The sequence below is a fragment of the Fringilla coelebs genome, assembly GCF_963513975.1.
Source record: "Fringilla coelebs genome assembly, chromosome: 3".
NCBI classification, from domain to species: domain Eukaryota; kingdom Metazoa; phylum Chordata; class Aves; order Passeriformes; family Fringillidae; genus Fringilla; species Fringilla coelebs.
This window is the reverse complement of record NC_140030.1, coordinates 96,760,624-96,775,592: the sequence shown is the minus strand read 5'-3', so window position 1 is coordinate 96,775,592 and position 14,969 is coordinate 96,760,624. Positions and strand designations below refer to the sequence as shown.

Genomic DNA, 14,969 nt, shown 5'->3' with positions numbered 1-14,969 from the left:
AAAAAACCAAATAAATACTAAATATTTTGCAGCAAAACAGAACTTGACACTTGTCATATATTGAGCATTTTCACTTAAAAGCCTCATCTAATTCAGTTCAAAACATAACCCAAATTACATGACCTGTTCCAGAAGAGCAATAGGGAAGCAAGGAGAGCTTAAGAACAAGGTAGCTGCTCAGCTTCCTTCACACTGACACACTCGTGGGAGCAGTCATGCCTTTTGGAATACGAGAAAAAAAAAAAATCTAAGTATCTCTTTTTTAATCCCAACATTCTGCATCTGGGGCATTTTCTCACAGTGTATTGAGGGTTAACCAAAAAGCATTTAATAGAGATTACTCTGTGAATATTAGGATCTTGATGGTTGGTAGTGTCAGCTTTGGAAGCTGGCTGTTGGGTCAGACCATGAGGATTGATGAAAACTGAGATAATCAAACAGATGTACACTGCACTTTGGGTTTTCTTCCCTGTCACTAGGGCCAAGTAGCCTGTGTACAGCACAATCTCCAGGTATGCAAAATCAACATATGGGACGATTGTAAAAAAACCCCAACACACAAAACAAAAACATAATGTCTTTTTATCTAGAAATCTGCTTGGAAATTAGGCTTGAACTGCCATAAAAGCATTCTAACCCAAGAGCATTTGGTCACTGGTGATTATCAGCAGAAGAGACAGATTAGTATTGTTAAGACAACATCTAATAAAATGAAAGAACTGCAAAAGACATTCATCCCCAGGCACTGTCATGTTTTAGCATCCTGCTGAGTTTGTACACTTGTGGGATATGGGCTATATTAGAGCAGCATGTGGAGCCAGTACCACATCAGGCCTCACAACGTGAAGCTAGAAATCCACTTCTTGGCCATTCCAGGAAAGATTCTCACAACTTCATTTAGTCCTGGACAAGTCTTCAGATCCATGCCCACTTTCTTCCGAAAGAAGCTGAACTCGTGTGAAAGAAACTAGACTACAGCTTGTCTCACTGCTCTGTAAGGGTTCCCTTCCTGGCACACACTCCGGACTGGATTTTTCACTACAGGGAAGGACCCAATGAAACTGTATCTCTAAAGAGGTGCAGAAAGTACAGACTCCACATTACTCATTCTGAATGGAAAATGAATTTTCCATGCATTCAATGTTTAATGGGGCTGGTATTAAGCTTACATGAACCACTCAAGATATTTTGCACTACATCTATAAAAGCAATGAAAGAGCTTTTCTATGAAACACAAACAGTTTCAAACACAGCTATTTCTGTACCTGTCACTTCACAAAGGCATCTCTGGCTATTGCTATGGATACTAAACCCAGAGAACATCTTGTCACCTTCATCTGGAAACTCAGACATACTGCACTAAAATTAGCACACTGAGGGTATTTCATTTACACTTTCAAAAACACACAAGACACTTCTTTGTAGAGACATTTCAAGGTTTTGGAACACACAAGGCATAAGACTACCACACTTTTCACAAAATACTTTTAATAAACTTTATATGTGAGGTAACTCTAAAAGGTTGACAGTAGAGCTTATATGGGAACTGACTGGCACAGACTGACCATGCCCAGGCGTGCTCCCCCAGTCAAGAAACCACCTTTGATTACGAAGTGGAAGGGAGCAGAGTCATTGTGGCTGTGGAGTTTCATAACTAAATTCATCACAGAACACACACAAGGACCAATTTTACCAAGAAAGCTGCTGCTAATTCTTTACTCCACTAAGAGTGGTCATTCATTTTCAGCAGCTGCTTCTTTAACAGGCGTTGCTCTATCACCCTTCACTTGCCACAGCAGGATATTTACCTTCTCATTCTTTTCCACTATGTTGCCTCTTGACTTTTTGTTACTCTTTTGGCTATTTGACCCAAAACTGAAACAAATGTCCTGCAGCAGTTGTTTGTCTCATCCTTAAGGGCTGCACAGCTTACAGTGAGACATGTACACCACTTAGTGACACCTTCGCTGTGACACAGGGCTCGTTTTCCTCAGCTTTCAAACATGCTTGCCCACATCTCTTCCAGTGTGACCTGGGAAAGGAACAAATAAAAGTTTGACTTCTGGTTTAATTGCATACTTTTTCTAGTGGTTACTTGACAGCTGAATCTAGTGCTGTGCAGGTCATTTGCATGGGCTCCAAAGCCAGCAGCTTGTATTTCTGAATCCAGATTTGAAAGGTTACATAAACACATCTATCTTTGTGGGCTTTATTTTGGAAGGGGAGAAAAGTAAGTGTGCGGCTACAAAGGAACAAAGCAGCTGACTTGGAAGGCAGAGAACAGACCAGAAACACACTTCAAGCGTTGTGTTATGTAATACAACATACAAATGCTCTCTCATAGGCATTTCATCTATGCATGCGGGATTTTTATGGCTTGATTTCCTTGTTATGCCAGTTCTTAGCCAGAAAAAATTCACCATCCCCTTTTCCCAATCACAGCAGGTCCAGGACCTCTTTGCTTTGTGCAGGTGCCTGAGATGCAGCGCATTTTGCAGCAGCAGTCCCTTAGTTCTAGGTGTGTGCATTGCCTCCCTATTCAATGCTGACTGACAGACTCCAACACACAACACAGAGCACACAAAATCAGCAGGGTCTTTTTACTGCCGGGGGAATAAAGAAACCTGACAAGTTAATGCAAAGTAAGGATATACACATGAACATCTCTGTGTTAACTCTTTTCAAAGTGAACTTAATTCTCAAAGCAGACCGACAGCAGAATTCACGTTCATTGGCCAGTTAGCTCCAGGGAGAATTGCATCACTTGAAAACAGAACATGCATTTGAAAATAGTTACCATAAACCTTCTCTACCTCATTTCTCTGTAAACAAACATTAAGAACCTGACATATCCATGGCAACTTGATGAAGAAACGAGAATTCAACATAACCTTTTAAAAAATGCCAGCCCTTTTACAAAGAATTCCCTGAAAGAACTATAAACCCTGTAGGGTCACACCACAGTAATAAATTTAAATGTCTGTGCAGACCTAACTTAAAACAAGCACCTTCAGGAAGAAGCCCACAGGGATTTCAACCTGATGCTACCAGCCCTGGAAAAGGTATTGCATTGCCCTAAAGACCCCACACACCCTCTCCCTCTTCAACACTGCTGGTCTGTTGAACCAGAATGATATCATACAGCACTGCCCTCAGCCTCTAACGGAACTTAAATTAAAAAATAAATCCTTTGGCTGTATTGCTGTATCAATGCTCCAAGACAAACCAGCTTATACCAATGCAGCCTACTTGCTTAGAAAACAACAGGACTGGGATTCCAGTAAAATTTGAATTCTGCATTCTTTCTGTATCCTTATAAATCATGAATGAAGTAAAAAACTACACCGTACATTTGAAGTCTTTGAGAAAGGACCTGTCTTCAACAACAGCAGTGAACCAAAAAAGGAGAGGAAGAAAAAAAATTATATTTTCCATATATTAAAAACAAAGGAAATTACCACAAGGTTAGATATTTTTAACCTATCAGAATTTTAAATTATCGTTCTTTAACCAGAGAATACTGTAGCAGAAGAATTCAAACACAACTTAGGATTTCATGAATGAAAACCTTGGGCTTATTTACTAACTTTTAATGTGGGAAGACACGTCTGAGAGTTTTAACTCTGCAGCTACAGACAAAAATTAATCCTTGCAGCATTATATTCTGTGTGTGGAAAACGGGGCCAGGAATTAAACATTCCTTTCAGCAAATGATAATTCAAGAACATGTCTAAGATTAAGATGCTGACAGTTCTGTCTCCCAGGCCCCAGTTCCTGCTACCAGAGTACACTGCCTCTTATTCATGCATTTTAATTGCCAGATTTAGAAAAAAGAAAGTCATGCAAGATAAAGGCTGCTATTTGCTAATGAGGGAATAGTTTATTTTATATCTTAATTGTGACTCAGAGGAATGAGCTAAACAGTCGGAAATCTTAGAATCTGATATCAAACTTACCATGGGGTTTGAAGAGTCTAATTTCTCCCTCATCCCCAAAGCAATTTTACATACAGCTAGGGAAGAAAGATTATTCTGGAAGTTTGTAGCCATCAGTATACACTTGGTGTACCAACTGGAAGATATTTACAGATGCGAAATGGAAGTGAGCCAGAAGATTTATAAAAATATTTCCCCCTCTCCCCCAATGCAATATTACATTCTCTGAAGAGCAGGGAGTGGAAATGAGGGAGTACAGAGGTGCAATTTTGACAGCAAGACTCATTACCATAAAATGAGAAGGTGATTAATATGCATCCAGTGCTATTAACCACTTTGATAACTTTTTAATTTGAATGTCCCTGCTTTCTAGAAACCCTTGTAGGATTTTCTAATACTCTAATGGTTAGAAAGCAGCTCAATAAATCCTGCCTCTCAGGACTGAGGGAGAAAAACACAGTCTAGACAGAGTTAATCTGTGCCTTACGAGGCACTCTAAAAATGGCAATACCACAGTCCTCCCAAGCAATCTGTTTCAGTGGGTCACAGTTCTTTTCTAGTGTGCATTTCCACTCCCTGTTGCAGTTTAAGCACATTACCAGTGGTTCTGTTGTCAGAGAGACTAAATTGAAAAATGCTCTTCGTGTTTATACCTCACCTGAAGAAAACTCTTCCTTCCCTCTGTAGTCCTCCATTCTGTAAGGGAAACACTTCTCAATCTTTCTGTGAATAAAATAATTACATTTTCAAGACTTCATTCTTTACTTTCCTCTACACTGTCTTGTAATCAAGCTTTTCCTGGGGTGAAATGCTAAAGCCTGGCATGAAGAACTATTATGTGCTTTGTAGAAACTCATCCTGCTTACATGTCACAGTACATCTAAGCTGTCTGCAGCAGCTGTGTTAACAGAATCATATCTGGCTTCTCAATTGCATCATCCCCAGAACTCTGCACAACACTCATTCTACTCCTCCATGGTCTTCTTGTACAAAGATGATAAATGGAGGATCTTGAATCTTGTCCTCATCCAAAAGGCATGGTTTTCTCCCTTCCAGACTGCTTCTTCTCTGTCCTCAAGTCTCTCTGAACCCAATCCACATTTTCCAACACACTCACAGCAATTCCAAGCTTGATACCATCTGCTGCTAATACTGCACAGCCTTAACGTTTCACTTAAGTCAAAATTAGTGACAGAACCCTGCAGTGAGCATTCATTCTCCACATCCTCTGGTCTGACAGTTATCCATGAAACTATTTAAGGCTTTTCACCAACTTTATGGTATTTAGAGAAACATCCTTGCTTACAATACAGAAAAAGCCATTAGAATAACTAACTAAACTCAGAACACATTTGTTCCTCCCAAAAAAGACTGGATACCATGCCATAAAAGGAGATTTGACTGGTTGAGAATTTTGATTTGAGAAAATGCGCACTTATGTTTAGTTAACACTTTTTGTACTTATTACTCGAAAAACTTATCCAGTAGCTCACATTTGTTGCAATATTTTTGCAAATGGACTCCAGAACTCTCATGCTTCTTTTCTACCTGACCCACTTAGCTACAGGTACCTGGCTTGGCTTGTCTCCCCACTTAAAAAACTTTATCTGTCTACATGGAAACTGATAATCATTCTGTGACCAGGAAGCAGGTGAACCTTAAATTATCCTTTAAGTTTCACCTGCTTTCAAAATTACTCCTTTTGTAAGTATTCTTCATCATCTTCCTTATATAACAAAAATTCCTATGCTTCTGTTTCTGGGTTAGGTATAACTACAGCTTATTCTGTAATGAAGATATATCTGAAACAAGTATACTAAACATACAGTCTAGAATTTTAAGTGTTTTCATGGGAAGAAAGTTCATTTAAACCTTCTCCAAAAAGACTGCAACCAATTGATTTTTTAGAATATTTTCACCACTCAGGTCTTTTATTAGTTGTCTGCACCCCAATTTATAAACACCCGGTAGCATTTCACATTGAAGTTAACAACAGTCCAGTCTGGTAAAGTAGGAAAACAAAAGTTTTATGTTGCAAACACAAATGATTTCACTGACCACCAAACATCTCCTTGGTGCTGAGGTCTCTTGACTCCTGTCCTACATCCCACCATGCCTTGAGCTCTTTCTGTGTAGCCTCCAGCCAGGATCTTACAAGGACAAAGGACAACCACATCACCGGACAAAGGACAACCACATCACCAGGGCACAGCTACTGCACACAGCAGCCACATCTACACCTAAAACTACTTGATATTGTTAATTATAGAAAGCCTCTCAGGAAGCTGTCTGTAGATGTCTGAATTCACTGGAAGGAGGTAACTGTGAGAAAGAAGAATTTAAGCAGTGGAACAAAGTACCTGCCCTTCTCCATTTAATAGCCACAAGTGCTTGTTTTGGCCCATGGTTTATTACATGCCCCATGCCATTGAAGGCTACCCAGAAACAGCTCACAGAAGAGATAACCACATCCAATTCACAACTACCAAAATATTTACTTTATTTAAACTTTTCACTTGCTGCATTTCTGTTTTCTACTCTGCTCCAGACATTTCCGCTCAAAGCTGTAATACAATGGGGAAAATTTGCTACACAGATATGAACACAAATTTCCAGAAAAGACAAAAACAGCTCTTAACAGGGCTGACAGAAGGGTCGGTGTTATTTCTCGAAGAGTAAAGTAGTACAACTGTTTTGAGCTATCATTCAGACCAATTATTATCAGTTGACTAAATGTTAACTTATGTATCTTTTACGCTAAGGCACTGACCACCAAAGCCTTCCCTGAATCAGAGGGGGCAATGATGAGAGGAACAGTAGATAAGAGAGAGCACTCAAATGAAGAATTCATCTCAGAGTCTCATAATCCTGTTATTATGGCTTCTGTTTGTGGGTTTTACAGTTTTAGCAGTCTTCAACTCGCAGGTTCTGCCTATTTAGCATCATAAGTTCTAAAATCAGCTAAGAACTCTAAACAGCATATTTGAATTGCCTTTAGGGGTTTGAGGAGAAGATGCCAGAAAAAACAAAAGAAAAAAGAAAAAACAAAATCATGTTTGGCACAAGCAAACATGCAACTTCTGCCTACATAGTAAAAACAAAAAAAGAAAATCTTATCTTTTTGGAAGTCAGTAACTTCTTTATTGTGTATGCAATTAGTAAAGCCATAAAAGAGGAGATGTTAAAGAGCTTCGCAAAGTAACAAAAGCTAAGAGAGGCGCAAGCCTTCCCCAATCCATTCAACAGCACACATCAGTGACCAAAATCTATTAAAAAAAATTAAAACCCCTTTCAACTTCCCCAGAAAGAAGTTTGGTTTGTAAAATTCAACCATGTACAAGGAAATAACAAACCACCATGTGACCCTCTTATGGAAAGGCTATGAAAAAAAAAAAAAATTTGTCTGGAGTTTGTGTTGGCCTGGCAAATCAATATACTTAGTCATAACTCAACTTCACTACTTACAAAGCAAGTAATTGTTTTGCCACTAATGCCATGTCTACCATTTTTTAACAGAGAACAAGTTGCCAAAGTACTCAGTTTGCAGCAGATCAAACTGGCTTTGTTTGACAGCAAAGAAAAGCAGTTTACTGATGCAATAGTTAAGCAGTAACACAAAAACCCCCCAGTTACAGCTCACAGTCAACCACAACTACTTTCTTCAGCTGTCGTGATGTATAAACATTATTATACAATGACATTTTCAAAACCCTTAAAGCAAATCTTGCTTGTAATCAAAGTTTATAAAGTTTCACTGTCACAGAAAATACCTGAAACCTAATTCAGGCCCAGAAAGTGTCCAGGACCATTCAAGATCTTAGACTTCACTGCCACAGAAGTGAGTTCTAAACCATATTAATGATCTTACTTTTAGCTTTAATAATGGATTTTGGTTTTAATTCCATTATGTTTTTCTAAAGCTATCAGCATGACATACATTTCACAGGACTTAATTTCAAAGGGTTAAGTTACTGAATTCTTGCAATACCTACTGTAGTTTTTTATAGTAGTAAAGAAGCTATCAACAATAAGTGAGAACACATGTTTAAGACTAGGGTAAAGTTTATTCCAAAAGGTAAAAATTCCCTTCAGCTTTATATAATTATTTAGAACAGCATATGTATTAAAGAAAATATTTTAACCTACTTGCATATTTAAAGTATGTGCCCTAGCACTCTGTAATTTTCTAAGCCTAAAACATCATAACCACAGCAATCATTAATTAATTACCTAGTTCTCAAAATCCCCTCTTCCTTCCTACCACCGAAAGATATTTCCACATCACCCAGTTTTGATGCAACTTCAAGAACTGCTGCCCAAGAGGGATGTTTCAATATTAAATACTTTTACCATTAGAAATGGATCTTATCAGCTGTATTTCTGAGCACAGCAACTACTTTCAGTAAACACACCAGGGAGAAAATTCCTAAGAAATCTTTTAAGTTCACATCAAGTCTAAAAAGCATTTTCAGTCTAAGCTTGTAAGTATCAAGCACCCTCTAGGTCTTAAAACAAGTAATAAGAAAGTGCAAAACTTAGAAGACCACAAATGAGGCTTTGCAAAAAAAAAACAACAAACAAGCTCCAAAACTCCCAACTTTAATTCCAACACTACCCCGAAGCACAAGTGTAATCTGAGCTGTACCATTCCACTCACATTCCAGGTAGAATGGATTTTGTGTTTACAAAATGCATCTTCTCAAATCTCACTACTGATGCTTCATCCTGTCTATAAATACTTAATCACAAACTTCACAAAAGGCAGCTCATCAGCAGCTAAATATTCTCTAAGTTAAAACAAAGAAAAATTATGTTACAAATAAACAACGTATTGGAAAAGAAGCCTTAAAGAGAGATGCATTCAAAGAAACAATTTCTTAAGTCAGTCACTTCAGATCTAAAATATTTTTCAAGCATATTCATTGACCAGACATGTACAAGTCACAGGAAGATGATGCTGTACTTAAACTTCGAAACCTGGAAACAATTCTCTTTGAGACTCTCTCCAAACAGCAGACAGGATACTTTGAAAAAGCAAGGCACAAGCCCAGTATTAGCTGTGGCAATAAACCTTAGTGCCTTTGCGACTGACTTCCTGGTTCAGCTCCAGCAGGCACGTCTTATCACGTGCAAGGATGGTACAGGGAAATACCAGGAAGTCTAAAACAAGGCTGTTTACAGCCCCTGACCAACCCTGGTTACATACAAAAGAAAGATAAGAATTTAAGCTCTAGGAGGGGGACATATTCTTGTCAACCTAGGAATAACAAGTTTAATTTCTAAAGACTCTGGCTCTGCACAAGAAAGGAGTACTGCTAAGCACACAAGCTTCACCCAGGAGCATAAGTGTTTTCAGATGACAAGGCAAACATTTTCCCTTATTAAAGCCTATCTCCCTCCCATTTCTTCATCTGCATGTGAAGTTCATTAACAAGGAAAGACTGCACAAGACTAAACCACAGGTTCCATCTGCTATTAGTTATGGCTTAATTCAGTCATTTTTATTAATTTGTGTTACATAGCACAAGAGTTATGCTGTACTATAGACAGCACAAAGATGTTTTTATCATGCTGTGTTTGTCTGTTTCTACAAAAACAACAATGCTATACATAAAGATACACAGCAAGACCTTTCTTCAGAGACTTGAATGCAGAAAGACGTTATTTCCAGTCATATGTTGACTGTACCAACCCATGAAAGCAAGTTTTTCATGACTCCCATAGAGGATAAAGATGGGGAAGAAATAAGAACAGAGAGGGCAGAAGTAATGTTTCTTTCACAGCTTCTATAAGCAGCACACACTGTGAGCAGCACTCTGGGCTCTGCATCTCTGAGAACACCCAGCATGGCACACTAACATGCCCCTAGGTTACCATACAGCTTCTCGTATTTGGGGCTGCAAGTGTTTAGCTGTCTCCATATCACAAGACCTCTGCTTCCCCACCTCAGCACTGAGGTTCTCCCCCTCATAGGAATGGGTTCCACAGGTCCCTATTCTCATTTCCTTCCACACACTCCAAGAACATGCACCTTACAATCACTAATTCTTTCTTTGGTGCCTTTCAGATGTATTTCTACTTAATTTTAAATGGCACTTTCCTGCCTATATACCACACAGTTTATTTTTCTGTCTCTCCTCAATCCCACCTTTACTAACCAGAAAACTATGCTCACAAGGTCTACACTACTCTACAACACCATCAGCAACCTTCAGTCTTCTGTGATCCCTGACTTTGCCCCATTCCATTTCCCAATACCACTTTTGCTGCTTTTCTTTGCCCCACTCTCCTTACTTGAATGCTTCCACTTTCAGATCTCCTTCCAAGATCACCATCTGACACCATCTTCCCACAACTCTCCCAGACAGATTTATTTCTGTTGATATTGCATGCTGGAGAATCTCCCACAGAGAAATTTAAGCTGCTATTTATAAGCATAGAGTAAAGGTCAGTTTAAAAAAAAAAAAAAAGAAAAAAGGATTTTTCACCTTTATAAAACTGCTTCAGAAACAGCTCTGAGCTTCCCAACCAGACTACTCTTATCCTAGCTTTCACCAGCTCAGATGGACTATGCTCCTCCTTGATGCCCAGAAAGTTTCTCAGAAATCTTCATTTCCAATCTTAGAATCATTACAGTTGGAAAAGACCTCTAAGATCATCGAGTCCAACTATTAAACAAATACAAGTCCACCAAGTCCATCACTAAATCCCATCTATAGGCACCACATCTACGTGTTTTTTGAACATTTCTACGGATGGGGTCACCATCACTTCCCCGGCAGCCTGCTTCAATGCTTGAGCCATCTTTTTAATGAAGACATTTTTCCTAATATCCAATCTAGACCTCCTCTGGAGCAACCTGAAGCTGTTTCATCTTGTGCTATCACTTGGTACCTGGGAGAAGGAACCAACTCCCACCTGTCAACAACCTCCTTTCAGGCGGTTGTAAAAAGCAGTAAGGTCCTCCTGGGCCTTTTTTTCTCCAGACTAAACAACCCCAGTTCCCTCAGCTACTTCTCATGTGACAGATACAATTCACATTTTTTTCATTACTGCAGGCCTCAAAAAATCAGAACTCAGATGGAAATTTCCTGTGGCTGTTCTATTAATGTCATGACACATTTAACAACAGCATTAATGTATCACACCTCAAGAAGAAAACGCCTTAAAAGGGTATGATACTGAAAGAAGGGTCTCCTTTTCACAGAAAAGCTAAAAAGTATTTTGCTTACAACTAAACACTGATCTGTTGATCATTATTTGCATTAAAAAACTTCAGCATCAAACAAGCAGCAGTTACAAATTTGTACTGCTTTCACATAGCAGTCTCCCTGAAAGTGTGATTTAGAGGTTACAATCTACCTTTACCCCAAAGTTAAAGCCACCTTTTTTTTTCTCTTTTAATATAAGAACATTTTCACACCTTCCCATAGTATTTAATTTTTGCTGCACTTCACACCAAAGCCCAGCTGACTCTGTAAAAATCATGTACAGGAAATCACACTAAACTCAGAAATACCATATGGCAGCTGAACAAGAAAATAGCCATGGTTACCAAACCAAATTCATGCCATTGATCACTTTAAAGAGAGATAGATGAAAGCTTGCTAATTACCTGACATGCTCATTATATATTTCAAAGTTTGAAAGTAATTCTATCCCTCTATCAAAGCCAGTAAATCAATCATCTCTGTTTAAGGCCGAGAGAAAAAGTCAAGCTTACTGCCCAACAAAAATCTATGGTCAACATATGAGAAACATTACTATGAAAGCCATTCAAAAAGCCTCCTCAAGAGAAAGGGTAACATTTTGAGAACTAAGTATTTTCATATGCTGTTTTTACCTTTGTTCATTCAAAGTCTTACTTTTCACCTCTTCTACAGCAAGATTTTTTTTGGAGGCCACTAATCTGAATTCCATCTCTTTCTTCTCAAGGCCTTTTGGGACCTTCTTCTCAAGGCCCCAATTACTGTCCTTTGTTCCTGCTACAGTAATTCTCTGAGCAGTCAAAAATAGCTTTACATGGCATGCTCTAACAGAGCCAGGAATGTGTGATGGTAGCATATTTGGAAAGGAGTGAAAAAAAACCTGAAGTGAAGAGAAAAAAAATCCATTCTCAGCAATGTTGAGACTCTGATAAGAAAGATTCATCCTGAAGTTGTGTCTCCCCCTGCCCTGGAGGATGCCAATCCATTGAAGCAAAGGTTTGGCTGTACAGACAGGAAAGCCCAGCCACTGACACTGCCCTCTCCCACGAGCCTTGAAGGCGAACAGATATCGCTGTGGCCTTATTTATCACTTCATACTACTGGCAAACAACCTTAACTTTGCTACAGTGAGCTCAAAAGCAGGCAAAAAAAAAAAAAGGAAAAAGCCAACCATAGAGTTTTATTCCCTACATATATACTGTGTCCCTCAAAAGGGGAAAAAACCCACCTGAGTGATGGCACAAGGTTTCAAATCTAACGGCACTCTTCCATACTTGGCACCACTCTAGTGTCAAGTCCCCACTTCAACATCCATCTGCTTCTAACCAACATACACATTTAAGCTTCTAATCTCACATTAACTCTGTCCACCAACTAGGATATGATTTTACTACAGGATATCACTCCCTTCACTCTAAAGGAGAAAAAAAATCTTCCTGCGGAACCTGATTTTTCTTTCTATTAAATGACCACCAAAATATCCACCTCTACAACAATGATAAAGTTGAGCCACTCTATTCTAAAACAGAACATGAGTGTCAAAGGCTGTTTTGTTTCCTTATTTTAACATTTAAAGACAATTACTTAAGAAAAAAAGCCCCCACCTGGATGTTTGCCTCTTTAATTTGTGTTTCAATTTACACAAGCATTCAGCAATCAGCGCAGCAGCCCCCCAATAGTAGTTAAGAGTTTCTGGGAGCTACTAAAAAACTGAAGAAGCACAAGTAATTTATTTTATATTCAGAGAAAAACATAAATATATGTAAAATAAATACAATCTGTAAATGTTATATACATTCTAATATAGTGTGAAGGTTTGATTACAAGCTTAAATATCGGCCACAAGAGACTACAAATCACAGAATCTCTTGGGTTGGAACAGAACTACAAGAATCATCCAGTCCAACGCCTGCACGGGACAGCCCCAAGAATCACACCGTGTGCCTGAGAGCATTATCCAAACACTTGAACTCTGGCAGCCTTAGTGCCATGCCAACATTTGAAATATTTATCTTTTTCTAATGCACTTTTCCCTGGCCACACCTAGGCTGTTTGACACTAGATCTCTTCCACACCCATCCCTGCAGGCTGCTTGCTTCAGGCTCTTATTCCTTTATTCAGTTAAGAAATCCCTTCTTCCTTCCAGTCTCAATTCATCCCATCTGATCCTGGCACCTATTTTTGCCTGTAGTTCCACCAGTCAACACTCTTGAAGCTGAGCACTTTTATAAACTCACTGACAACCCAGATGCCTTGTCCTAAGTGTTTGTTACTATTTCACAGGTTTGTCCAAGCCAGATATTCTATAACAAGCTACTTGCAAGTCTGATCAGAGAGGTTTTGTTCATTTAAATCACTCACATGCTACAGACACCCTTTGAGTAACTACAGCACTCCATCTCTCTCCTGAAGAGCTGGTTCTCATTACAACGTGAACCATCAACCATTCTGCAAAAATCTATTTTTCCATCTCCTCCAGAGGCTGAGAAAAAGAGATATTGCCTTACTCACAGAAAGGTTTTTCATTAAACTTCTAGTATACTCTCAATCTCTCCTAGGACAAGGATGTGAGGAACCAGCAGGTGTGTACCCCTGATGCAGGAAATAAGCCATTCCCAAAGCGGGGTACAGCGAGAGCCCCTGCACTGGCTGCAGGTGCCAACTCTACAGAAGACACGGGAACTGGTTGCTCGCACTGAATCCAGAAATCGAAGAGGCTTTCACACCTCTCTGGACAGACCTCTGCACTAATGGTCTCTCCAACACCTCCAGCGTTTTCCACCGCCACTGGAAGCAATGAGCAACCTTACCACAACATCGGTTGTGCGACCAGTAGTCGGGAATTACCGTATTTTTATTTCCCAAGACAAAGGGTGCCATATGAGCTCCCTTTCGAAACCACTGCCTGTAGACCTGCTCTCAAGGAGTCTTTGCTCCTAACAAATAAAATAGGCAACTACAAGCACGGTGTGTCTGAACAAAGGGCAGGAGCACACGAAAGGCTGATCACGTCTCAGCCCGTAGCGAATGAAAAAAGTTAGGCGCTTGAACACCTTTAAATAAAGAGGAAAAAAAAAAGGCCCCACGTCCCAGAAAATAAATACAAAAGATTCAGAAGAGAAGGTGAAGAATTAATTAATTTTTACAAGATATTTTAAGGTACGGCTCAGCCGACACAAGGGCACCGCCGCCCACAGCAGGGCTCTCTCCTCAGCGGGGCCGCCGCTGTCCCGCGGGCGCGGCTCCCCGGGGCGCTGCCCCCGGACCGGGGCTTCTTCCCCCACTACACGAGCACAGGGCGGCCACCGCCACCACCGACGCCACCGCCTCCTCCTCCCCCGGCGCCGCCAGCCCGACCTGGTACCTCGGCGGCGCGGAAAGACCACCCCGTGCGGCCGGCCCGCCCGCCGCGGCGGGCTCCTCTCACCTCGCGACCTGGCGGCTGCCGGCGGCGCGACCCCGGAGGCGGCGGCTGCCTGTCTTCGCGGGCCAGGCGGGAGCAGGAAGCGAAAGGCGGCCGCAGCGTCCCCGCCGTGGCGCAGTTACCATGGGACGGACGCCCTCTCCCGCTCCCTCCGGAAGTCACAGCCGGCGGGGCGGAGGAAGGTGGGGCGGCCGGCGCCGCCATCTTGAGCGTGGCGCCCGGCCCGGCTCCCGCCGGCCGCCATCTTGAGCGTGGCGTGAAGACCCGCCCGCCTCTCGCAGCCGGCCCGGCTTCTGGTGGCTGCGGTGAACGGAGCGTGTCCAAACCTCCCTAAAGAGACGCAGCCTAAGAGACACACTTTAAAAATGTATCGAAACTGTGGGAAAGTCGAGTCTGAGGTTG

General features: G+C 40.7%; 1 protein-coding gene across 2 annotated transcripts in view; it reads right to left on the bottom strand.

Moving 5' to 3' along the window:
• The window catches only part of DISP1 (dispatched RND transporter family member 1), an 87,492-nt gene extending 72,802 nt beyond the window's left edge, over positions 1-14,690 (bottom strand). Inside the window, exon 1 of one of the 2 annotated variants that reach the window (XM_084202921.1) lies at positions 14,571-14,690. The gene's annotated coding sequence lies outside the window, so the exon portion shown is untranslated. The remainder of the gene's footprint in view (positions 1-14,570) is intronic. The other variant, XM_084202922.1, reaches the window with a different exon arrangement.
• Positions 14,691-14,969: the final 279 nt, after the last annotated feature.